The 26,058-nt window shown below is 39.7% G+C and overlaps 1 long non-coding RNA gene across 1 annotated transcript in view; it reads left to right on the top strand.

Moving 5' to 3' along the window:
• Window positions 1-26,058, top strand: part of LOC137155182 (uncharacterized) — a 37,862-nt gene that overhangs the window by 9,657 nt on the left and 2,147 nt on the right. Inside the window, exon 3 of the long non-coding RNA XR_010920375.1 lies at window positions 5,147-5,262. This is a non-coding gene — a long non-coding RNA (uncharacterized lncRNA). The remainder of the gene's footprint in view (window positions 1-5,146; window positions 5,263-26,058) is intronic.

Genomic DNA, 26,058 nt, shown 5'->3' with positions numbered 1-26,058 from the left:
TTACCTTTGGATATTTCCTGAGAAATGTCGTTATTAAAAACAAACTGCACACTTGCAAGCCATTAAATGAATACACTCCTTAAAGGCTGATAGGACAAACTTCTGAGAAGTTTGCAAAGCATTATCATGAGTCAGAATGTCAGTACATGTTCTTATTTGTACCACACAAATTGTACTTGAAATAGCTACAGTGATAACAAAACAATTGCCAATGTTTATGTTTTCAAGTTATATGTCTATGGGAACAATTTGCATTGTAGGGATCTTGAATTATTTAGTAATCATGCCACGCACAACATTCCCCACAAATGACAATTGATACCAAATTATTGTTTTACCAGATTTCAAATACTTTTATTTCTATTGGGTATTTTTATAAAATAACAATATTCTCAAATTATAATAAAAGTAATCTAATTGTGCGTTTATAGTAGCACCCTAAAACCATTAACAAACCATGAAGCAAACGGGGAGATTTTGAAAGGAGCAAGTGGAGTTAGGCCAAAATTCTCATAAAAGGCCAACGGGAGTTGGGCACCTACTTGCCATTTTGTGCCTTTCAAAATCTACTCCCATAGTCATAGTAATCATTTCACACACAAGGGTACTGAAGCTCTGAGATGAAATATGGCAATAGTAAGTGGCACAGCAACACTGTGGAATGGAATGTTGGAGAGAGCGATAAAAATGCTCGTCCCAATTGAAGCTGCAGGGGAAATATGAGTAGGTAGAAAGTAATAGCTAGAGCTATGCAAAAAAAAAAAAAAATCAGTTCCAACTACAAAAGTACATAGTCTTGTGTCAGATTCAGTCTGTTTGTGAGCCTCAGTCCAAGCTCACAAAAATTCAGCAAACATGGTCTCAGGTTGTTCACATAGCTGGAAAGCCAGTGCACCTCCTTTTCCTACAACTGGCCACCATTGCAGCCTACCTAAATTTGCCCATTCCCCCAGAAATCATATTTTCTTTCCTTAAATATCTTTGTGAGCTTTCCAGGGTCTTGGTGGAGGTTGTTGTTGGAGGAGTCAGCCATGAGTGGTTTCTCTTGAAGATTCAAGTTGATTGAAACTGAGCCTAAATGCAAACCTATGGAGTTGTTTTGCTTTCAAACCCATGAGGTAAACTGCAGAGTTCAATTCACAAATCGAACCCTACAGGGTTTACATGGTCCTTGTAATTACTCAGTGTGGAATTTGGCCAAGAAAACAAGTGTAACATTCCTTGTATGTTAAACAACAAAAAAAGTGTCATGGAATTTTTAGAGGCCAGAGGTAGTATTTAACATGCAGCATAGTCAAGACCCCTGGTTTTATGGCTTATTTGAGAGGCAGCTCACTGCTAAAGACAGAAAAGATGAAACGGTAATAATAAATGATATTAAGAAAGCTGGGGCCCAGACTATGTCAGCTGTAAGGAAAGCAAATATTCTGTTCGAATCGCTAAGGTTCTTTTCCATAGATTTTTTAACATGGTAATGGCTGTGAACTGTACCCAATGCAAATGAAGTCTCCTTGAGAAGATTACAAACATAGAATATACATATTTACGCTTAATAAAAAAAGAGACTCCACATATGAATTCCAAGACTGAGTCAAGCCAGGGTTCCATGTGGTCCAGTATCCTGTCTCTAACAGTGGCTAATACCAGGGGATAAAAATAATACAGTAGGCAGTCAGTCACAAGATTGTCTTCTCCAAAGGAAAAGTTCTTCTTTACCGCCTAATAATTAGAGGCTGGCTAAAGCCCCAAAGCAGGAGGTTTATATCCCTTCCAAAGTTATTTGTTTTGTTTTTTTAAATTACTGTTTAACGAAAGATTCTTGCTATCTATGTAAATGTCTAATTTTTTCTAATCCTGCTGAGCTCTTGGCCTCTCTATACCTCGTGTCAATGAGTTCCACAGTCAAACTGTGCATTGTATCTAAAAGTATTTTCTTCTATCACTTTTGAATTTACCACCTTTTATTTTCATTCAATGTTCTCTTGTTGTATTATAAGATAAGGTGTATAGAAATTTCTGTCTACCTTTTCTAAGCCATTGTTATTTCGTTTACTTTTATCACATCCTTTCTCATGTATCTTTTCTCTAAGATAAACAGTTCCTCTGTTTTCTGTTGGCCTTAATATGCATTGCTCATCTCTTAACTTCATCTGTTGCTGGTATATCCCTTTGAGATGAGGTGACCAGAAGTGAAGACATACCACTGAATATATTTATATCACTGAGTATATGTGGTATGGATTTATACCACATACCACTTTATGTGTGTGTGCGTGTACACATATAAATAAATGATGACATAATGCTTTCTGTATTATTTTTCATACTATTCTTTATAAAACATAACATTTTGTTTGGATTTTTTTACTGCTGCTTCACATTGAACAGAGGTCTTCACTGAGTAGTTCTATGCACTAAGGCCTCACATAATCATGCCCTGAATTTGATGCTTATGAAAGGCAACAAAAATAGAATAAGAGAATATTAATGAAAGCAAAGATAAATGGAGCTATTATTATGGGCAATGCTGACATATCCCAGGGTGAAAGCTGCTTTTTAAAATGCATGGCAAGGCAAAAGCCCATCTGTCAAATTAATAGAAAGGTCCTGTTTCAAGAAACAAATTTCTATGTATGTCAATATATTTCTACTGGAGTTTTCCATTAAAGCTTGTTGCTAATTTTCCCCTCTTCACTAGATGCAAAGTATTTGACTGAAAAGTAGTTGCAATAATGTGAAGTTTTCAGGCAAGTCATGAATACCTTATGTAAGTGGAAACATTTTCAACTGCCTGTTGCTGCACAGCAATTAATCTGATGAAAAAAGACTTTGCACATGGGTTCACTCAGAGAGTTAACATCTGATTTTACATGGAGATATTTAAAAGAAAAAGTACAACATAGCCTGAAGCCTACATAGTGAGAGGCTAGAGATTGATTTAATGTAGTTTCTTGCTTTGATTCTTATTGTATTTCCTTCCCAAAAAAGAATGTAGTTTTGAAATGTAAGAAGAAAGAATTCAAGGAAAGTTTTTATTGGACCAAAATAAAACAAAAAACACCCTGTCCCTTGCCATATCACCTGTTTTATTCCAGTATTTTGATATCATTTGTGCTGACTAAATGGATTCCTCATTCTCCTAATTTATGTATATTATATATAAATATTGCTCAATTTACAGAGGTGCCTTGTAGATATAGTACAGCACAAGGAACTCCCTCATACCAATCCAGTTGCTCTTATTTATTTAATATTGTATTTATGGTATTAAGTAAAATGTATGCTTTAAAATAGACATAAATACAGAAAGAACAATTGAGGAGAATTTTTGTTTCTATGGGGAGGAATATACAGTTACAAGTAAGTTACAAGGCCCAACTGTATCTCAGACTGATATTCATATGAAGTGATAATGCCCTCTTATTTTCTAAATATATTAGCATCCAGGAGATCCATAGTCACAGGTGGTGACCCTCATTGCTGTCAGTGTTTTCATGACTACTTGTGGGCTTTGGAAGTGGAGTGGTGTTGTAGCAAGGCGCTGTGGCCTTCCTTGAAGCCTGGGCCTGAGGAAGGGTTGCGATGCCCCTACTGGGCAGAACCAGGCCCTGCAGGCCAAACAACCCAGAAGCAGAGGGGCAGAGCCAGGGCAGGAAAGCAACGTATAAAAGGCTGGCCCAGCAGCTCAGTCAGGGGGAAGCTCCTGCCAGAGGCAGACCTGTCTTCCCAGAGGCTGTGGTCTAGGCCTGACCCAGGCCCTGCGGCTGTTTGGAGCAACTGACCGGAGCCTCCAAAGTCTGCCTGGATTGCCGGATCCAAGTGACCGGAGAGGGCTGCCAAGCCCTAGTAGCTGGGAGAAGCTACCTGAGACCGCTGAGTGGGAGAAATCCCCTGAGGCTGGCCCTGACCTGGAGGAGCTGCCCAATGTTGGGGACCCACAAGAGCAGACTGAGCCTTCTGTACCAGAGGGGACCCCCTGGGATCTGGAGGAGCTGGCCTCCGTGGATGACCCTGAGGAGTTTCTGGACCTGCCACCGGTCAATGGTGAGGGACTCGTAGGACTCCAGCTCCCTGTCTACCCCAGCAACCCAGAGGGAGATGACTGGCTACAGGTACCCAGGGACAGGGTGGGAGGAAGGAGCCCAGGGACAGCTGACTGTAGAGTGGCTGAATCTGGGGTTGGACCAGTCAGCGTGTTGTGGCTGGATCCCCGCTGACTCAGTGGCAAATCACTTTGCAACTGATGGGGCCCTGGGCTGGGACGCAGTGGAGTCGGGTGGGCCTGCATCCCTCTCCCCCCTTTCCTAACTACCCCGGGAGTGCTTGGCTTCCTCTGAGCATTCCAGGGAATACCAAGCTTTACAGGCCTCACCTGCCTGCAAGACCAGGGACTCTAGACTATTTTACCTACCCCGCCGCCAGCTTGGGCCTGGGGGCTATTGACTGCTTCACCAGCCCTGCCCAGCTTGAGGGCCAGGGGCTGTAGACTGCTTCCCTGCCCTGCCTGCTGAAGGGCCAGGGGTTATTGACTGCCTTGCCAGCCCTGCCCGACTTGAGGGCCGGGGGCTATAGATCGCTTGTGCTTGCCTGCCCTGCTTGAGTGCCGGGGGCTAAAGACTACTTTGCCTGCCCCGCCCTGCCTGAGGGCCGGGGGCAATAAATTGCTTGCCCACTCTGCCTGTTGGAAGATGGGGGTCGTGGACTCCTTACCAGCCCCGCCAGGGGGCTACAGACTGCCAGGGAAGCCCGCCCTGCCTGGGGGCCAGGGCTAAAGACTCATAAAGCCGGGAGCTTATTCCCTTAGACAAAGGCGCTGTGGCCTTCCTCAGAGCCTGGGCCCACGGAAGGGTCGCAACACCGTGGCTGGACCGTGCCACCAGCCTACAGTTGTCTTTTTGGACCTTCTCTCTGCTTTCACCACAAACCCAGTTCCATGGAGAAGAACAGAAGATATGGGTGAAGGAGGGAGCAGTTTGTTTCTTTAAAGCAGAACAGGTTGGACAACTCATCAGTGAGGCTGAGTTCCTGGTGTTATCCCTTTTGGACCCCTGTGACATAGCTATTTGTGGATTGCACTCAATTGGAGATAGATGTCTAGTCATCTCTCTTGGAACTGATTGGCATTTCCTTTGTTTATTTCTTACAGTTTGGAGGAGGCACATGGGTTGGTGGCTGGCCTAAATATCAATGATGGTGTTTTAGTGGTGTGCCAGAATACGTACAGAGTGGCAAGTCTGCACCACTCCCAGGAACAGAGTTAAGGTGAGCTGTTGTTGAAGATCTGTATGTCTGCTTGCCAGATGCCCCTGGAATGGCAGGTGTACTCAGTGAACCTTAGCACGGTACTGCTGGAAAATTTCTGTTCTCGAGAACTGGAGAGTGAGGTTGTAAATGGAAGACTTTTTAAAATTTTAAGTGCAAGGGTTTGTTAAGCTGTTTGGACATGGGCAGGAATATAGCTTAGGGCCTGGAATGATGTGTCTAAGGGTTATGTGCCTGCTCTGCTTTGAGCAAGTAGGCTTCCTCAGTATCACACAAGAAAATTATACTTTCATTATAGCTATTAACATACATGTATAAAATAAATGGGACCTGCTATAATACAAAAAGGCAGAACAGACATTCTATAAAACTAGCTTAGGGGCCATTTTTTCCCATTCAAGAATAGTGTTGTGTATCTATTATGTCAAATTTGGTTTTTGAAATGGTTCCTAAATACTAATATAAGGTTGTAAAAACCCATTTATGAAGATTTTTATGCAGTCTATTATTTAAATGCGGGTATTCAGAAATTTTAGAATACAAGAAATCCATGAATATGCTTTAATCAGCATTTTCAAAATTCAAAATCAGTCCTCTGAAACTATGGCAGACTCGATTACCTTACATGTTTTAAAATGAGAGATTTCAACAAGTGTGTCTTCCAGTGGATATAAGGCATTCAGAAACACACTAAAGTGCATGTGTAAATTGCCCTATGTGCATTTTACATAATACTTTGTTACTGGGCACTGCACAAAAGGACAGCATGTTCAGTGTGTTAATCCGGGACAGTCTCAGGGCTCTTCTTCTTGAAGATCTTATTTATTGGGACTTACATCTCACACTATCACAAGTTTGCCTCTATTTTTTATGCAATCTTTTCACAGTCTGTGTTCATGTTATATATTTTGCTTTAAAGGCAAGATGAGACCAGCCACCACCAACAAATGGGTTTATCTTACCAGAATGATCTCCACTCCTAGATGCTCTTTTACCATCAGTCTCTACTCTGGTATCCATAGTACAAAAATAGAATTAAAAAAAAAAAAACTATTAAGGCCTCAACTGGCAACAAAGGGGAAGGAGGTTATGCAATCCTGGTTGCTTGTCTGCTTATTCTGGGCCTTCTAATTCCCTGTCCTAGGATCTTTTTACAAAAGGCTGCATAAAACCAGCCATCTGTTTCATGTCTTGTGTCTTAGTTCTAGGGACACAATTCACTTCCCCCATACAGCTGAAGATAGTTTGTCAGAGCAACATTTGTTGACTTCAGTTGATTTCCTAACGTGCTAGTGGCTGGGAACTGTACCCAAATGGTAATTGAGTGTCCTTGAGAAGATTATAAACATAGTGTATATACTGGAAACAGTACTCCTGAGGAAATCTAGATGATACATGGTTATAGACAGGTTATGAAACTCTGGCTGCCAAATATTTTGGGTCCTGCTCTGACGCACATCCTATGCAGCCTGTAGAATCCAGCTGGCCCATTTATCAGATGCAAGCCAAAAATCCTTGGATGGTTCATGGCTGAATACAAATACAGGCAACCAAAAGCAGAGAAAGTAGAATGGCTTTTTAACATTCTGCTTTAATTTTAGCTATTCCTTGTACAGTGTCTATGCACACAAGACCCCTGTTCCTCAAGACACCATTCATCCATCCTGCAACCTCAGCTCTTGAAGTGCTATGTACCAAAGTCAACCAGTCTTTCAGTTAGTGCCTCCATGAGCTGCTGTAGGTGCCTGGACATGATTTGGGGTAGCACTGCTTTCATTATCGGGCAAAACATTCCCAAAAGAAGGCTTCCTTGCCTTGTCCATTCCTTGGGAACATAGATTCCAAGGCCACAAGGGACCATTGTGATCATCTAGTCTGACCTCCTGTATAACACAGGCCATAAAACTTCCCCAAAATAATTCCTATAGCAGATCTTTTAGAAAAACATCCAATCTTGATTTAAAAATTGTCAGTGATGGGAAATCCACCACTACCCTTGGTAAATTGTTCCAGTGGGTAAATTCCAATGGTTAATTACACTCACCATTAAAAAGTTATGCCTTATTGAGCAGTGTTGATGGAATGCTTCATCAATACACTGCTAGAAAGAATTATCCAAGTGCAGGTGGGTGATGTTACATGTCCATGGAACTTTTATTGCAATAGAGGAGGGGGTGTTCAAACATAGAATCATAGAATATTAGAGTTGGAAAGGACCTCAGGAGGTCATCTAGTCCAACCCCCTGCTCAAAGCAGGACTAACCTCAGCTATATCATCCCAGCCATGGCTTTGTCAAGCCTCAGCTTAAAAACCTCTAAAGATGGAGATTCCACCACCTCCCTAGGTAACCCATTCCAGTGCTTCACCAGCCTCCTAGTGAAAAGCTTTCTCCTAATGTCCAACCTAGACCTCCCCAACTGCAACTTGAGACCATTGCTCCTTGTTCTGTCATCTGCCACCACGGAGAACAGCCTAGCCCCATCCTCCCTGGAACCCCCTTTCAGGTAGTTAAAGGCTGCTATCATATCCCCCCTCATTCTTCTCTTTTGCAGACTAAACAAGCCCAGTTCCCTTAGCTTCTCCTCATAAGTCCTGTGCTCCAGCCCCCTAATCATTTTTGTTGCCCTCCCCTGTACTCTCTCCAACTTGTCTACATCCTTTTTGTAGTGGGGGGCCCAAAACTGGACACAATACTCTAAATGCGGCCTCACCAATGCCGAATAGAGGGTTATAATCACTTCCCGCGTCCTGCTGGCAATGCCCCTCCTAATGCAGCCCAATATGCTATTAGCCTTCTTGACAACCAGGGCACACTGCTGACTCATATCCAACTTTTTATCCACTGTTACCCCCAGGTCCTTTTCTGCAGAACTGCTGCCTAGGTCGTCGGTCCCTAGTCTATAGCTGTGCGTGGGATTCTTCCTTCCGAAGTGGAGGACTCTGCACTTTTCTTTGTTGAACCTCATTAGATTTCTTTTGGCCCAATCCTCCAGTTTGTTTAGGTCACTCTGTATCCTATCCCTACCTTCCAGGGTATCTACCACTCCCCCCAGCTTAGTGTCATCCGCAAACTTGCTGAGGGTGCAATCTACCCCATCCTCCAGATCATTAATGAAGATGTTGAACAAAACCGGCCCCAGGACCAACCCCTGGGGAACTCCGCTTGTGACCGGTTGCCAGCTAGACATGGAGCCATTGATCACTACTCGTTGAGCCCTATGCTCTAGCTAGTTCTCTATCCATTTTATAGTCCATTCATCCAACCCATACTTCTTTAACTTGCTGATAAGAATACTGTGAGAGACAGTATCAAAAGCTTTGCTAAAGTCAAGGTATATCACATCCACCGCCTTCCCTACATCCACAGAGCCAGTCACCTCATCATAGAAAGCAATCAGGTTGGTCAGGCATGACTTTCCCTTGGTGAATCCGTGTTGACTGTTCCTGATCACCTTCCTCTCTTCCAAGTGCCTTAAAATGGATTTCTTAAGGACCTGCTCCATGATTTTTCCAGGGATTGAAGTGAGGCTGACCGGTCTGTAGTTCCCTGGATCCTCTTTCCTCCCTTTTTTGAAGATGGGCACTATATTTGCTTTTTTCCAGTCCTCAGGGACCTCCCCCTGTTGCCACGAGCTTTCAAAGATAATAGCCAATGGCTCTGAAATCACCTCAGCCAGTTCCCTCAGCACCCTCGGGTGCATTGCATCCGGCCCCATGGACTTGTGTGTGTCCAATCCTTCTAAATAGTCTTGGACCTGTTCCTTCAGCACTGCAGGATGTTCGCCTCCTTCCCATTCTGTGCCACCCAATACAGTAGTCTGGGAGCTGACCTTGTCTGTGAAGACAGAGGCAAAAAAGGCATTGAGTACCTCAGCTTGCTCCACATCCTCTGTCACTAGGTTGCCTCCCTCATTCTCTAAGGGGCCCACACTTTCCCTAATCTTCCTCTTGTTGGCAACATGCCTGTAGAAACCCTTCTTGTTCCCCTTCACGTCCACATAATTCCTTCTGACTATTTATTAAACAAACAAATAAAAAACAGGCAAAATAGTCAAAAATATATTTACAGTGATCAATAAGACCTCTACCTGCTATATGAACATGGGAGTTTCTTGGCTTGAGTGTGACAAGTTGTTCCCTTCAGTCAGAAGATTCCTCACAGAGATCTGTCCTCAGAGTACACATGAGTTCCCCAAGGAAGGTTTTTATATCCAATAACACTTTTAGCATTCTCTTTCCTAAAGAAAGCATATATTGAGTATTGTTTGTTTAATATAACTAAACAGGTCTATCCTTCTATAATGTCCTGAAAGTTTCTCAAGTTTAGGTATCTAAGGTTTCTTGGTGTGTAACTCAGGCATATTGACTGCTAAAGGGGTCTCAGACCTATGTGTTTAAAGCTGCCAGAATCACTCTTGAAAGCTGATCTGCCCAATCCATGGAAGATTACAGAAGAGATATAGGTATATAAACCATACAAAAGAGAGGCTTCCTTGGCCTTTGGGAAAGTGAAACATGGAGAAACAGATTAATGAGAATAGAGGGTATAAGAAAGGTATGATACACAGGATGTTGGTAAGAGACTGGTCTTTATTTCCTGGCCCAGCTGCACACATGGCGCAGGATTACACCAGATTATACCAGAAGGTGGCTACTGTTATAGATGAACTACACTGCTAATTTGGAGATGGAGCTAATTTCCTTCAACCTGTGATGTCTGGAAGACATAATGGCAGTACATATTTATCCAGGATTGTGGCAGTGAGAGGTCTAGATTATGTGTTAACAGCTATCAGATGAATGTAAAAACTTGTCTCTATGCTCTCTTGACTGATTACAAACAAACCACAACACACCACAGTGAGGGGGAATAAACACACAGGTCTGTTGTTTCATTATGGCTTCTAGCTGAAAATTTACTTCTCAGCAGGGCAGTGTAAACATATGAAGGGATATCAATATTGTATTTTTAAAAAATATGGTAGGGATGTAAATCCTTTATTCTGTAACTTAGTAGTTACTGTCCAAACAGTAATTGCATATATCCCCTTGAGTTAAGAATGAGTTAAATACATGGCTGTGTGTGTGGCATAAGCAAAGCATGCATATCCATGTCCAAATCCACATCAAGGCTTGTATCACTCAGTATGACAGAGAGCCTGAGAATGGCTGTTTGCAGTGCTATGGCCAGCATTAACAGAAAAGCAGGGTTTGCATTCCACTGTGGTATTGTAAGTCAGTCTCCTCCATGTGGATACATATCAGTGTTCTTCAAGCACATCTTCAGTTCAGACTTTAACACATTATCCATGCGAGTCACAGTTAATCTGATTTCTAATGTTGCTAAAAAATGGATTAACTACTCTGCACACATGCAGAGGATTAGGCAAAAGGATTCTGTTCGTTATTTAAATACTCTGTTTTCTTCCATTGGAGTCCTTTTGATCAAGGTGAATATGTGCCCTTGAGCAATAGTTTCCTCATATTAATGTTTTAATTTAACCTCAGAAAAGCCCCTTTTCTTTGGATGCGGGAAGACTCCCTGCTCATGCTTGTTAGCATTTTCATATAATCAGTTAGCCATTTTCTCTGTATAGCCATTGTGGAAGCAGGTCCATCTGCAGACCACACCCTGTGGCTAAATACTTCCCAAATCAGGATTAGCAACCCCAGAGGCTTTTCGGGGCAGAATTTGTACTCAGTTGAACCCTTACACAGAGGACAGATCTCTGCTGAGCTAATATGATAGTTTTACTAATATTATTTGATAGCCTTATTTTCAAACAATAAAATACAGCTAAATTAGTGAGTCTGAACAAATAAACTGCACCTCTTCTGTACATCACTTAGTATAGGATCTTAGAGCACTTTATAGAAGTGTGGTTGATTAAACTTCACAATCCTCTGATTTAGGTAGGGATATAGAGGGATCATTTCACCTACCACCATGATGCTAAACCCCTGGGTTAGCACATAGAAGCTCTCTGATTAGCCCAAAACTGTTTAGAACAGAAAGTTAAAGACATACTATATCCAAATGAAAATGGGGGGAGAAATTAAGGAAGGTAGAAAAGACAACATAAAAAACCCTACTCCTAAAAATAGTGTGATGGGATATTTAATAGACACAAGCACTCAGAAGCAGGATATTATATCTCACCCAAAAGAATTATATGAATCAAAAACAGATTTGGCTAGGCCAATCAGCAGAAGATTCATTTTGTACTAGTGCTGTACAATAGTATCCTCTTCTGTACCTGCAGTAAACTAAGTGTCCACAATTTCCTTATAACAGAAACAAAACAAAAAGAAAAGAAAGGAAAATGCACAATAATTCCAAATATTGGAGAGATTTGTTATATTTACCTGTTCTACTTACAATGATACCTAAAATGGAAAAAGTCACAATTGAAATTTTCCACTCCCTTTCACTGTTAGATGCAACAACATATTGTTTTATATTTTGACTATCACTTAGTTTATCGCCAAAAGCTGCACACGTCCACATGTTTCGAAATTTGCTTATATATTCACTGCCAAGTAGGCTTTTCTCCTTGAGTAGTGATCAGACCTTAGTTTGACTGTGTGAGGAAATGTGCAATAAATCAATAATGAATTTTTCCATAATCTTACATTGGATAATCATTTTAGTTTTTTATGCAAGCCTGAATAGCAAAAAACAAATGTTACTATTATATATTTTTTTAAAAAACAAAACAAAATAAAAGCACAAAAACTTAGCATTGAACAGTCTATCACAGAAAAATGTAGTAGGGAAAATATCATGACAAACTGTCCAGAAATACTAGACATCCTCAGTTCTCAGGTGCAATGAGAGGTGTTAAATGCAGGAGGAACTTTCTGAAGTGTGTTACTGCTTCTGCTGCCATTGAAATCAGACACAAAACTCTTAAATGACCTCAGCAAGGGAGGCAGGATCAGCCCTGCATCAGTTTGGTTGTGCTTTTAAAAAAGTTGGTTAATTAATCCTGGCCCATCCTGTTATTTTTAAAGATACCCACAAAGTTGGAGCCTTCCTTAACAAATAAAATGATTATTTTCATAAAATCCATTTTATGAAACTCAGTGGGGCAAATCCAGTCAGCCTCTCCATGTGCATGGAAGGTCAGATTGGCTACAAAACCAGTGTCTGAGTTGTACTTCATATATTTATAATTTAAGTAAATACACATGTTCATAAGTTCTTCAGACAAAGACAATGCCTTTGTATATATTTGTACAGCACTTACCACATTGAAGCTTAGATCTTGATTGTGGCACCTGATTGCTAACAAATAATTTTAAATAGTAACTCCAGTACCTAGCAGGAAGGAGGGCCTGGGTGCAGCCGGCCACGCAAGGCTGTAGAGCCACTAGTTTAATTTCACCATGAAGCTGGGAGGCAGAGGTGGTTATTGTAGCTATGAGGTTTCAATGCCTGCCAGAGAGTTGTGCTGTGTTATCCCTCTGTGGTCTGGTGGGAACTATTCCTTTCCACAGACTTTGCAGACTTGCCCAGCTCACATACTTGGTCTGGGCCCTAATTGCAGAGCTATGTTAAGTGTTCAAAATTACAAGCTACCTATTTATAAATTACAAGACTTTTTCCAACAGTTAGCCTGGGAAATAATTCTCATTGTACCCTCTCTGTATCTGGGGGCATATCACATCCAGGAATGCAATATAAAACAAGTAAGAGGCAGATCACATAGTCACACACACTGAATTTGTTGGCACATCCTTTGGGCTGGTTAGCATTTTAAAACTAAGATATTCAAATTACTAGATTTTGGGTGTAGATATTCGGGCTCGGGCTGCAGTCCAAGCTCTGGGTTAAACACCACAATTAAACAGCCATTAGCCTGATTCCCACAAGCCCATGGCAGCTGGCATGGGCCAGCCGCAGGTTTTTAATTGCAGTGTAGACATACCCAGAGAGGCTAGTCTGCATGACAGTCTGGTGTATAATCATGAGTTTTGGAACAAGGCTACTGAATAGGGATATAGGAAGAAAGAAGATGATTTCTGAATTTCATCAGTAAATAATTCTTGATCTGCAATCCAAACTGCAATTATTAACATCAAATATATAATTAATCATTGATTCCAGGCTGTAACTTGTGTAACTAAACTAACCAATAGTTCCAATTTTGTTCCAGTTTTAATGTATCCAATTCACACAGCATTGGCTATTCACTTAAGTTACCAAGTCTGAAATAACATGTCATTAAGTAACTAGGCAACACAACATGAACTGAGAATTTTACAATTGGCTGTGCAATAGAAATTCACTTTTTTGGACTATTTATGCTAGTAAAAACTTCAGTTCTCATTTACCAGACGAGAATATGAGTCATAAACTCAATTTAAAAACACACAAAAAAGGCTGGCTATATGTATTTCAAATAAGTGAAAAGAAAGTATAAAGGATTCCCTGCTATCAGAGTTCTCTTCATTTAAATAAAAAAGTGTGTCTGGAGGTTAGAAATCCCTTGTCTTAATGGGCCCCTTGCTCTGTCCCTAATGCTGAATCTGGATCCACTAATACTATCTCCTCTATATACATGTGGAATCTCAAGTCTTAGTCAGGATCTCAGAATCTTGCAGGATGGGACCCTGACTGAGAGTGAACAAAAGGACTGGGGAATATGACATAAAGAATGTTTTTTGGAGGTTTTTGATTATTTGTTTTTGGGAGTGGGCCAGAAGATGTTTTTTAAAAGGTGAGGCCAGGAAGGGAAGGGATCATTACATTTGCAAACTGTATTATTAGCCATAATGATAATTGTAGAAATATTTGCTCCTATAAATAGCTCCTCTTTCATCAAACATCTTTCAGTCATATGGGGTCAATATTTTCCTCTCTAATGGAACAATCCATATAACAGCTGTATATTTTATATATAATACAGTAAAATCCACATAAGATGCCAGTGCCTTACCTTTAGCATGATATTAAGAAAGGAATAATGGGTATAGGAGATAAATAAATGCAGTCAGATTTGGATTTAATTTTCTAAATGCATTTGCTATCCTGTGCTGGACTGATAGCCCTGGAGATGCCCTGAAGCAGAGAAACTGTTAGACAAGAAAGTTAGATTAGTAGTGGTAATTGCTGGACAGAATGAAAATTGAATACCAAGTGTTTTTCTTTGCTTTTGTAGTTTTGTTGGGGATAATAAAAAAAAAAAGAGCATATTGAGAAAATAAAGAAATTTGGTATTTCAAATAGTTCATAGTGTGTTTTAAAGCCATGGTCATGTACAAATGCAGAATACCTTGTAAACATATTCCTGTTACAATACAAAATTCCAAAATGATATTGACAAGAAAGTATTTATTATGTTATGGCTCCATCTACAGCTTAGAAGAAAATAAACTACAATTGATAGCTTTACAGTTGCAATCTTTGTTCCTGGAGCTGCACAGTCTTACTATATAAAGTTAATTAAATCACTCCCTTTATGTGTCAGCATATTTCCAGCAGATTTGTAGCCACAATTGAACTATCTAGTATTTAATTACTTCCAGAAAGGCAGCTATTAAGATTATATTCAGTGTTTCCTTTATATTAGCACTCTTTGGTATGGATGGTTTAAATTTTAAACTGTAATATGTTGAATAGGAAAAGCCTGATTTTGCTCTCATAGCAAAAGAATAAAGGTTAGAGGCCAACATTATTTCTGCTTTTTTTTTTTTTTTTTAGTTTTTTTAATAAACTAAGTTTAAAAACTTGAACAAACAAAAAGAGAGAGAGAGATACAGTGCAAAGGCAGCAGGTTGCTAGTAACCTTCAGGCTGCTCTAAATTACATTGACAGCCAATCATCTCAAAAGTCTGCTGTTGCAGCTGAAGGGTACACAAAAGCCATGCCCTTTGTCCCTGGTCTCTGCCTTTACACCAGCTTTGGGAAGAGGGGTGCTGTAAAGGGCTTCATACCAACTCTACCATACACTGGGATGATTGCCCATGGGTGGTAATGCTGACTTTAAGGCCAAGTTTATGCCACCAGCAGAATAAAAAGAGTGCTACATGGGGACAATCAGCGTGTAAGCTCTTTGATGACTAGACCTTGTCTTCTACTCCTCTGCAAAACATCTAGCACATTACTGCAATACAAATAATAAAAAAATAAGATTACTAAAGGATGTAGACTGGCTCCTTCTCTCATCATTCAACAGCTTCCAAGACCTGTTGCCTTAAAGGTGTTATCATGTTACGGTCAATTAAAATTGGTTGCAATCTTTTGGCTATTTTCTAGATAAACTGTGTCTGCTCTCATTGCCTTCTGCCTCCAACAAATAAATAAAACATTGAGTAAATAATAGAGAGAATGCAGAGGAATAGATGAAACATTGCTCTAAAATAACAAGGCAGAGAAAAAGAAGCACAAAATATGGAAATAAATCAGAATTATTGTGTGGTTGGGCATTTTTTTACATTTATTTTCTTCTAATTTATATTAAAACTAGATTGGAAACAAAATTCCATGATATATGTACTCATTATTGTGTTTTCAATTAAAATTTAAGATTTTGTATTCCAACAAAGTTTAATTTCCATAGAATCATTCTTTTTTATTAAATATATTTATGGGGGGATATGACAACGCAATATCAGTTGGGGAAAAAGCAGAAGATTATTACATAGCTAAAATTGTTACCATGAGGAACTAGAGTCCCCAGCAGGCAAAGGTCTCTCTAATGTGAAAACTTACAAGTTCATAGAGCATTAAACATTTTTAATCACAGTTTTAGCTATGCATGGTGTTTTTAGAGAGATAAGGTGGGTGAGGAAATATTTTTATTGGGCCAATTTCTGCTGGTGAAAGAGATAAGCTTTTGAGCTACACAATTCTCTGCTTGTCTCTTTCACCAACAAAAGGTTGGTTCTATAAAAGATATTACCACAGTCACCTTGACCTGGACCAGTATGGCTATAACAACATTGCAAACAACAATTGTGGGTTTTTTTCCCCAAGTATGCAAATACCTATAGCTAAATATGATTGCCGGTACAACTTGGTTAAATGACAACTAAGGCGTTGTCTACATAATGGGGTAATGTACTTTATGGGGTTGTGATTTCTAAAGTACATTGACGTGTTGTGTTAATTGGTCCATATAGACCCTACTGGTGCACACTAAAGGTTTACTGGTGCACTGTAACCATAGTATTGTTTCAAACAGCACTACACCAGGGTCTATGTGGACCAATTAATGTTCAACACATTAGTGCACTTTCAAAATCACACCCCTGTAGAGAACATCACCTACTATGTAGACAAGCCCTAAGTGGGTACTAATGGGTTGAGGGGGGCAGCTAGTATTTGAAGGTTATAAACTCCAAAGACTTTGTTTTTAGGATGATATAAAGGGATAGAATTGGGAGAAAATAGATAGCAATAAAGGGAAGTGTTTTACTGAGTATCACAAAAAAAACTTCTTAATGAGATGAATTAGGTGTGGAATAATCTCTCAAATGAAATTATGGAATCCCCTTTGTTTAGGACAGTTAAAATTTGACTAGACAAAGTATGCAATCGTACACTGGCAGGAGGGTAGAACCAGTGACCTAAGAGGTCCTTTTCCACCTTTAATTTCTTTACCTACCTCAATGTTGAACATTTTTGAATGAGTGTATTATATTACAGTGTGAAATTGACGATTCATGGAGATTAGTCCTTTTGATCTATTGCATGTGTGACTTTTTGTATGTTTATTTCCAAATGTACAATGTAATTAACTAGGGATGCTATAACTTTTTCTCTTTTTATGACCAGAAGAATAAGCACAAGCAGTGGGATAGTCTAGCTCAGAGGTTCTCAAACTGGGGGTCCGGACCTCTCAAGGAGTTATAAAGTTATTATGGGGGGGTCGTGAGCTGTCAGCCCCATACATGCCGGGGCTGTGGCTGTCAACCCTCTGCAAGGCTGACAGCCAGAGCCCTTCAGAACTGTGTGGCCAAAGAACAGCTGCTGGCCAGGTGCTCTGAAGGCAGTGTCAACCCCAGCAGCAGTGCAAAAGTAAGGGTGGCATGGCATGGCATGGGGAGTCATCACTTTTTGGGGTGGCGGGCATCATCACAGCCTGAAAATTTTTTAAGGGGGTCTCAGCAAAAAAAGTTTCAGAACCCCTGGCAAACTGCTCTGCTTATGTACTCATCTGAAATGCCACATATGTACTTGGGGTGGCTAATCCTTCCTGCCACTCACATCACCACAGCTATATGCTATTTTTAGTGCGCTAGCTCAGTTAGAGCTAGCACTGGTATATCTGCTTGAGCTGGAATTACATCCCCAGGTGGACGAGTAGACATACCCACACATGGAAGCTATATATGCACACATTTTTGGGTTGAGACCAAGCTTAGAACTTAAGCTTAGAACTTAAACTTCAGTCCTAACCAGATTTTTTTTTCAGTGTTGGGTGCATCTGAAAGCAGTGAGTAACTGTAATTAAATTCAGTTTTATTACCAGATCTATAGATTTCTCTATCAAAGAAATTATCATATAAATATGTATTTAATATAATATTGCAACTTTAAAAATCCTACTATCAGTTACAAAATGAAACAAGTCTAAGTGGTCAATTATTTTTACAGATACAGAAACTTTTTAAAACTGTGTGGTCTAAAATTGAGACATTTCAGATTAAATTGAGCTACACAGAAAAACTTAAGGGAAAAGTCCATAAGGTGACTTTTAAATGAAATGTGTTTTAGAGGTACAATATTACAGACTGATAGAATTGTATTTCATTAATTTCAAACATAATTTTTTATGTGAGGCTATTTGATTATAATTTGATTATCTGACCTTGTAATTAAAGTTTATTGCCAATTTCAAAGCTTATATGTAAAATGAACAGGTTTTCTTCAAAACAATATACAATCCATTGGACTCATTGACTTCTAGTTTTGCATTTAAATCGAAAAGTCTGTTATAACATGACAAACAGGTTCAGTTTTTGATCATTAATCCTGCTAAGCAATATTCATAAATTCAATTTTGAACCGGTTGGAATACTTTTCTTTTATTAGTTTCTGTGTTATTAAATGAGATTGTTTCTGACTAATATATTTCTGGACTCAAACTGTAGCTCCGAGCTGTTATTCAAATCAAATAACATGCCCCTTACTTGTGCCTAGCACTAATAAATGCCAACTTGTGATACATTTGCTGGAGATTGTCACAAATATTAAAGGAGGCAATAATGCCACTAATGTTGCATAAGTAAGCTGATTTTTCTAAAGGGCTGAAATCAGTCATTCTGGGTGTTTGATGGGGGAACCTCTTAGACTTAAAGCCTAAAGCATTCTTTTACTCAGCTAAACATTATTATTGAAGAAATAAATGACTAAGAAATTATATCAAAAATATAATATGCAACTTCTGGCGCCACCCTGAGCAACAGAGTCAGAAAAAATAGATTTACTGGCCAAGCGTATACTGGGATTAGTAGAAATGTGTGTTTATTAGCTTAGAGACATGTTTTCTCCTCTTGTGTTTTGATCCCCACCATCCCCTTGTTCTATTATGTCAACCTCCTACTGCAGTCATTCTGAGATTGACAAATTTAAAATCATTGGTGTATGGTGTCCGCTGCTATTCACATCTTAAACCAATAGCAGATACTGCAATAATCTTACTGTTGACTCTGAATATCATCAAGATTTTTGGTTTTAGGATACAATAATACATACATTTTTCTTCTATAACCTCAGATATAAAGTTTTCTACATACAGTGCATTCATCTTTCACTTTGCATTCTTTTCCACCCTTTTATATGTTAATTTTTTTCTTTTGTTTTACAGGTAATGGGACTTGTACTCTTGAATTTTTTTTTTGAAAATCCCAAGATGTGTGACAAAATGGCTGAAATTATGCCCTTAAAATTGCAGGCCTGAAAAGAAGGGTTGGGCTGAAAATCAGGCTTTCAGGTTACCAATAAGGTTTATTAGCCATCTTTCTCTTTCTCGTGTTTCAATCTAAACCTGATGGTGTGAGGTGCTGATTTACCCTCAACTCCCTATGAGTTCAGTGGAAGTTGAGGGTATTCAGTACCTTGCAGGTGTGCTTAATAGGCTTTTTTGATGCATGCACTTCAGTCAGTCACTGGGTCAGACAGTTGCCCACCTTTGACCTCTTCTCAGTCTGATCTTCCTCCTTTTCGTGTTGGAATAGATACACTATATATTTTGGGTGTCTACTTTGTTATGACTCCATATATGTTTCCCTGTTGATGTCATATTTTCCCCATATTTATTTGTTGTCCTCCTTACTTTGCTAAACATTTTCCCACTCTGATGTGTTTTAAGGGTGCCTCCTTTCATATTCTATGGAATGTGGTTCCTTTGGTTTGTCTCAGAAATTCCAGCTCCATTTTGAGACCCTCTATCTCTCCTTCAGTGTGGGAAAAACAGATGTATTATCCTTATTAAATTTATTTTAAAAAAATCTCAAAGGATGAAACAAAGGTAACCCAAGGAGTTGGTGGATTCTAGTGAACTATCTGATCTACTTGGTTTTGGTCAAGGTTTTGATAAAGTTCCTTTAAACTTGCATAGTTTTTTAAGATTCTCTTGTGAACTTTCTTAGGTCTCAGTGCTAAAATGAAAGTGCCCAATACCCTAAAAAATGTAGGTCAAAGCACTGCTTGTCTGTTTTGTGTTTGTGCTTTGTTTTCATAAACTGTCCAGTGTTGTTCCAGCGTTTATTCGGGCTTGATTGAGTTTTCAGTTATCTGTGACTTCCTCTGATTTAGCAGTTTCAGAAAGATTATGCTATGCTATGAGGCTCACTCAGAATTTTTGCAGCCTAGATGGAATGCCTCTACTGTTCAGAGATTTCATGGTTAGCAACCATACCACCATTCCTCAGGCTGTGATCTTGTCAGAGTTCATAAGCTAGTAGGGTCAGACCAGCTCAGTTATATGGGTGGGATACCTCTAAGGAGGTGCCACTCTACCCTTTTCCAATAAACCACTGACCTAGCACTGTGCTTGTAGAGTCACTGTCTTTCATATAAAGCAGAATTAAGCTCCTGATCACTTGTGATAATTAAAGAGATATTGGAACTTTTTGTGAGGTGTAAGGTAGCTAAATTCCACACAGAACAACTGAACTCTGGCTTTTTAAAATTTCCTCTGTAATTTTAATTTCTGTTTGATATTTCTTGTTCTGAACTGTTACTTAGCTAAATAGCTGCTGCATGTCCCCTAAAGGTGGATGAATATCAGTGAGTCCTACATGTGTAGTTTGTAATTGGTTTCTAAAGCACATTAGAAGGCTTTTTAGTTGAAAGATGCCATATAATTAAAAGAAAAATAAAAGCTGAACAATTATCCTATAATTTCATTGTTCCAGTTACAGAGAATGCAGACTGTAATGACCAAGTTTAAGCTTATGCACAGCAGGCTACAGCTGAAGAAAATGCAGCACAAATTGGGGAGATAAGGTGCAAAGGTGATGTAAAACTCACCTTTGCATTCTCCCAATCCTTGGTCCCCTGTGTACAACTGGTTTCCAGTCCATAAATCAGAGGAGCCTCAGACTGCACAATAATGAATAAGTCCCACCTAGGATTTCAAAAATCATTTTCTGATGGGGGGATGCTCCATGAAAAGTTACACACATTTCTTCTTCTTTTTATTGTTTGCAGTATATTGCTGAAATCTTTTCATTGTTGTTGATATTTCCAAGACAGAGAACTTGAAATAGTCCTATTGATCATGTACCTGCTGTACCAGAACGAGTAGTTTTCCAAGAGATAATGGTGTTCCTGAGGAAAGCCAAATTCCTTCTCTTTCATTGTATTTCCTTTCAGAAGTTAGAAATGCAGGTAGTAACTAGGGAGTAGGCCACATGCAACCCAGACAGATTAACTGACATACTGTGCTTAGAAGTGACATAGATACAGACAAACAAGCAAACACCTGGTCAGTTGTGATGAAGTAATGGTCTGTGTAATGTAACAGTTTCTTCAAGCTTAAGATAAAAAAAGCTATTGTGTAGCTCCAGGGCCTAGTGCTCTTCTAAGGGTATGTTATGCCAGGCACTGTTGTTCACAGCTGCCTGCAGGTTCTGGATACCAGGTGAGGAATAAAAACACGCCCACACCAGTTAGGTACACTTATCTTTAATCATGGCTTACGCTCCAAACAGCAACGGGAGACTCTATGGCGAGCTGCGAAGCGGGCTGCCGGGGGATTTTGCCTCGCAATCCAAGGGCATTCATGGCCAAGTCTTCTTGCGCAATTTGCATTTCAAGCTTTTATATAGCATTCTCTAGGGAACAGCAACCATTGGCTAATTTACAGCACCTGACCTTTCTTCCTCACTTTCCTCCTCTTTTGGCACCACAGACAAATTCACACGGCCTTGCACAGCCTGTTTACCAAGCTGAGCAGTGCCTCTTATCAAACCGGTTCTGACCAGGCCCGTCAAACCCCATCTCTGTCCAACACGTCATAAATATCTTCCGTGGCCTACAGGGTACGTACACACTGATGGCAGCAAATTCGCCATCAGATCAATCTATCCAGATTGATTGAGCGGAAGTGAAGACCCGCTCAGTCGATCTGGAAGTCGATTCAATTAAACCACCTCCTCAAAAGGCGTAGCTCTGCATCAACAAGAATGCATTTCCCATCGGTGCAGAGCAGTGGAGACGGTGCGCTAAAGAGAAGTTATGAAATCTACGGGAGTTACGCAAGCTACTCTACATAGCTTGCGTAACTCCTGTCGACTGCTGCCAAATTTCCACGTAAGTGTAGACTAGTCCCAAGATACATTTATCCCACCAATATGTTACAGATTTTTTCATTTCCGTATTTCTGTTTCGTTTTTCTGTATTTCTATCTCATTATAATCAGTACAGGATAATATTTCTTTTCCACTATAATTTTTGGCTTCAAAACTACGCAGCTTGTCTTCAGTATACAGTGCGTCTTTATCATCACCTTTTGCTTTTGAAGAAACAAGCTAGATGACAGGAGAGGGATAAGAGCATAACCAATTGCCCAGATAGTTGTCCCCACAATTTTTTTAAAACAAATCCAAGTGTTCTATTTTGGACGTTGATTGATTATGCTTTTGGAACAGTGTAGTGGAACTTTGTCGGAACAGAGGAATGATAAAGTTCTCTATACCTTAGTAGAAGATTGAGACCCAAAGGCAAGATCCTTTGGTGACTTATGGTTCCTTTGTGCTGCACCTCCGGTGGGGTATGAGAAAATATATAATGAGACTTCTATCTCCTTACTCATTAATTGTTTTACACAAACAAATATACAGACCATATCACATTCTGATTTAGCCAACAATTGTTTGTTTGTTCCAGATTCTCTAGAAGAGTGGCCCTGATTTAGAATAACACTTAGAACACATGCTTAACCTTAAGTACATGCTTGACTATTTTACTGGATAAGTATGGGTTTCCTCAGATGTAAAATTAAACACCTGCTTTAGTGTTTTCCTAACTCAGAGCTTTAATTGCCTCATTCAGGGAATTATGCTAAAGTTTTATTTTTTTATTAAATGAACAAATAAATGGAATTGCTTAAAACCCTGGTTTGACATTTAATAAAAAGTTCATTAATCTTGGCATGATTGTTTAAACAGTGCATATATTACAACTGTTCCTTGAAGCATTTCTTTAAAGAAACATCATGGCTTTGGATATCTCTGTCAAAAGATCACTGAAAGCAATTAAAAGGTAATATTTTAGAAGATAAATTTCAAATGTTTTTCTTATGCATAATTCACCTCTGGAATCATTTCTTTTTCAGCTGTCAGACAATCATCTAAATTTTCCTTCCCCATTAATACGGAATTAAAATAAAATATGAAAATACTACTATTTTAAACAGCTGTAATGTGCAGTGTCAGTCAGTGAGACCTACTTATCATACTCTTCATTTCCAAAGCTCTTTAGGTCCCCTCTCACAGATTAGGGGTCCAAAAATCTCTATATCCATCTGTCTTTTAAAAAATGTATTCAGGCAGGCCTAGCTGCACTATGCTCTGGTATGAGAAACTCAGGTCCTAGAGCAATCTTGGGGCTTTTCCATCTGAGCTTCAATGAGGTTGGTCCTGTCAAAAGAGAACCTTATAGTCTCAGATCCAGAAGAGTGGGATTGTGTTGTGTATTATAGCCCCACATTTACATCTTTGTTCAGGACTATGTCACCAGCCCAAGACAACACAGTTCATTTTACATATATGTTAACAAAAGTGGCGTCAATCATTTACAGTAGACAGACTCAGTACTTCCTCCACAAAGAGTCTCCAGTATTCCTATCCATGTCTTCCATAGCTAAGAATGCAACATGGTTCCATTATAAGCAAAGGCAATTTATCTTATGTAGCCAGGGACCATGTATTGTATGACAAAGATATAAGGTTTATCCTACACTCCCTATTCAATCTTTCTCTGGTGCCCCACCCACCTACCCTATGCCTGTATAATAGTCCTTGTGGAATTCATTTATTTTGCCATTAATGTTGCCAGCTCTGCAATTTTAAACATCATGAAGGAGACCTCACAAAATCATGAAACTGGCTTAATAATCCTACTTTTTCAAATCACATTTTGAGGCCTCCTTTCTAATTTTTGAACTTCGGGGAGTCACCCGTTTGTGTGCATGTATTCCAGTGAAAGCTGAAAGATACAAAATGTGCACAACCAAGGAGATCTCTCTTCCCTTCTACTGCTGGGAAAGACCTTTTCACAACTTACTGAATCCTCCTGGGCAGGCTACACTGTACACTGCACCTGCCTCGGGCTCTCAGCCAATCTTTTCCCTGGGTAATAAATGCCACTTACCCAGTTCTCTCCCTGAAGATTGTGCCATCTGACCAGCTTTCTCCCACCCAGGAATTCGCACTGATCAGCCCTTTGTCTCAAATAATCTGTTTCTTGTCTTGCTTTCCCCGTCCCCTGGTCACTGCCTCTGGTCAGCTGCCTCCCCCAGTGGAGACTTTGCTTATTCTCCCCTTCCTATATAAGGAGTCCAAGGGGAAGTGAAGGGAGCGTGCACAAGTTCCTGGGTCCCTTCTCTTCCCACAACACTGCTCACCTTTCCTTCTCTTCTCTCCAGTGCAGCACTGTACCAGGGAATGAAAATAGTGGTTAGGAGTTGTCTACTGCGGCCTCCCAGACATCTCCCACAGTTCAGATGCACTGTCTTCTGCTTTTTGGCTCTGCACAGCAAACTTCAACTGGTGAGCAGACTGCAGCAGCCAGGAAGTGCTGCCAATGCTTCTTTAGGTAGCAGCCAGAATTGCAGTCCAATGCCTTCAAACATTACACATAGTTAGAGCTGCCTGAAAATTTGCATGCAAAGAATATATTTAAAGAATACAGGTGATAATTAACAGTTACTAATGAACTTCTCTGGAGCAAGACCTAAGATCAAAGACTTCTTCCATTAAAAAGTTATCTTCAGTTCTGCCCTCTTGGTCAAGCAATGCTACTCCTCACTGCTCTGACCACCGTCCCTGTTGCTTGTTTGCACCTGCAGCACAAAGGAGACTTAAAGCTCCATTAGGGCAGAAGTTGAGGATTCCTATAGAGCTAGTGCTCCTTGCCCGCCCTCCCACTAGTTTAGGGGACATTCCAGGGAAAGTGTCATGATCAGATGGCTTGCCCAGAGCATAGTGCACTCCAGTGCCCCATGGAGTGGCTCGCTGGGGCTGCTCTACTTTGCAATAGGGGCTGGTTCAACCTCCAGGACCAAGGAGGCATACACTCACCTGCAACTGTCCCCATCAGATGTGCAGAGCACTGTTCTGGCCCAAAATCAAAAAGGTCCAACTGTTTCTTTCTACAAAGAAGATGCAATATCAATCAAGCTGTTTTGGAGTAACAGTTCATTAAAAATTACTCAGTATATTGAGCTAATCAGTAGTTAGAGTTGAAACTAGAGTTCCATTATAAGCCCTTTATTTATTCCCCTTACATCTTTGCAAAGGAAATGTGGTCTCATTTTTATTTTCAGGGCACACTTGGGTTTCTTTTTAATAGCTTGAAGACAGTTCATAAAACTAGTTTTCAGGTAATGAATGCTTTAAAAATACATGTTTCTGAAATTTAAAAGCATCTAATATCTATGCTCTCTATAGCCAAAAAACAGCTTGATTGTAAAACTTCAAACTCTTGATACAGTTACCTATTGATTAAATTCGACTAAGATATTGTGGCCCTTAACTTACCAGTTCCCTTAGAAACTAAGTATTTGTAGTTAGAAAGCCTCATTATCAGTATTCAAGGTACTACTTATACTAAGACAACTGGCAAATTAATGGACACCAGTGTATAGAATTGTGTATAATAATTAGAGCACTTAAAGGATAGATATACTTTGCAGAGAGTTAGATACTTAAATATACTTTCAGACAAAAGTGTCATTTTTTTAAGCATTTTTTTACTTTTAAGAATTGTTTTCAAACTTTCAGAAAGCATTATGATGTGTGGCAACATCTTACCAAGACGATTTGCTCCTTGTGTGTACTCATGGTCTTATCTGCTTGCTTATTGACAAAGCAACAAATACATCTTAGCTACTTTTTACTCCTCTTAGCCCTGCAGATACTCGGCAGGTATATGAAAGTGAGCTAGATTTTATTCAGGCTTGTGAATCATCAACAGAATTATTAATTAATTTCCAACTTCAGGACTGGTTGTGTAACTATTATGCTAATGAGTCTGTAGCTCCTCTTGTGGATATAATATTTGTATGTTTAAAATTATTAATTTGTATATATAGAAATACTGTTACAGTAGTTGGTTT

Source organism: Emydura macquarii, unplaced genomic scaffold, assembly GCF_026122565.2.
Source record: "Emydura macquarii macquarii isolate MOO-44397 ecotype Brisbane River unplaced genomic scaffold, CSIRO-AGI_Emac_v2 contig_295, whole genome shotgun sequence".
In the NCBI taxonomy this organism is placed as follows: Eukaryota; Metazoa; Chordata; order Testudines; family Chelidae; genus Emydura; species Emydura macquarii.
Note: the sequence above shows the minus strand (reverse complement) of the source record. Positions and strands in the feature narration are given on the sequence as shown.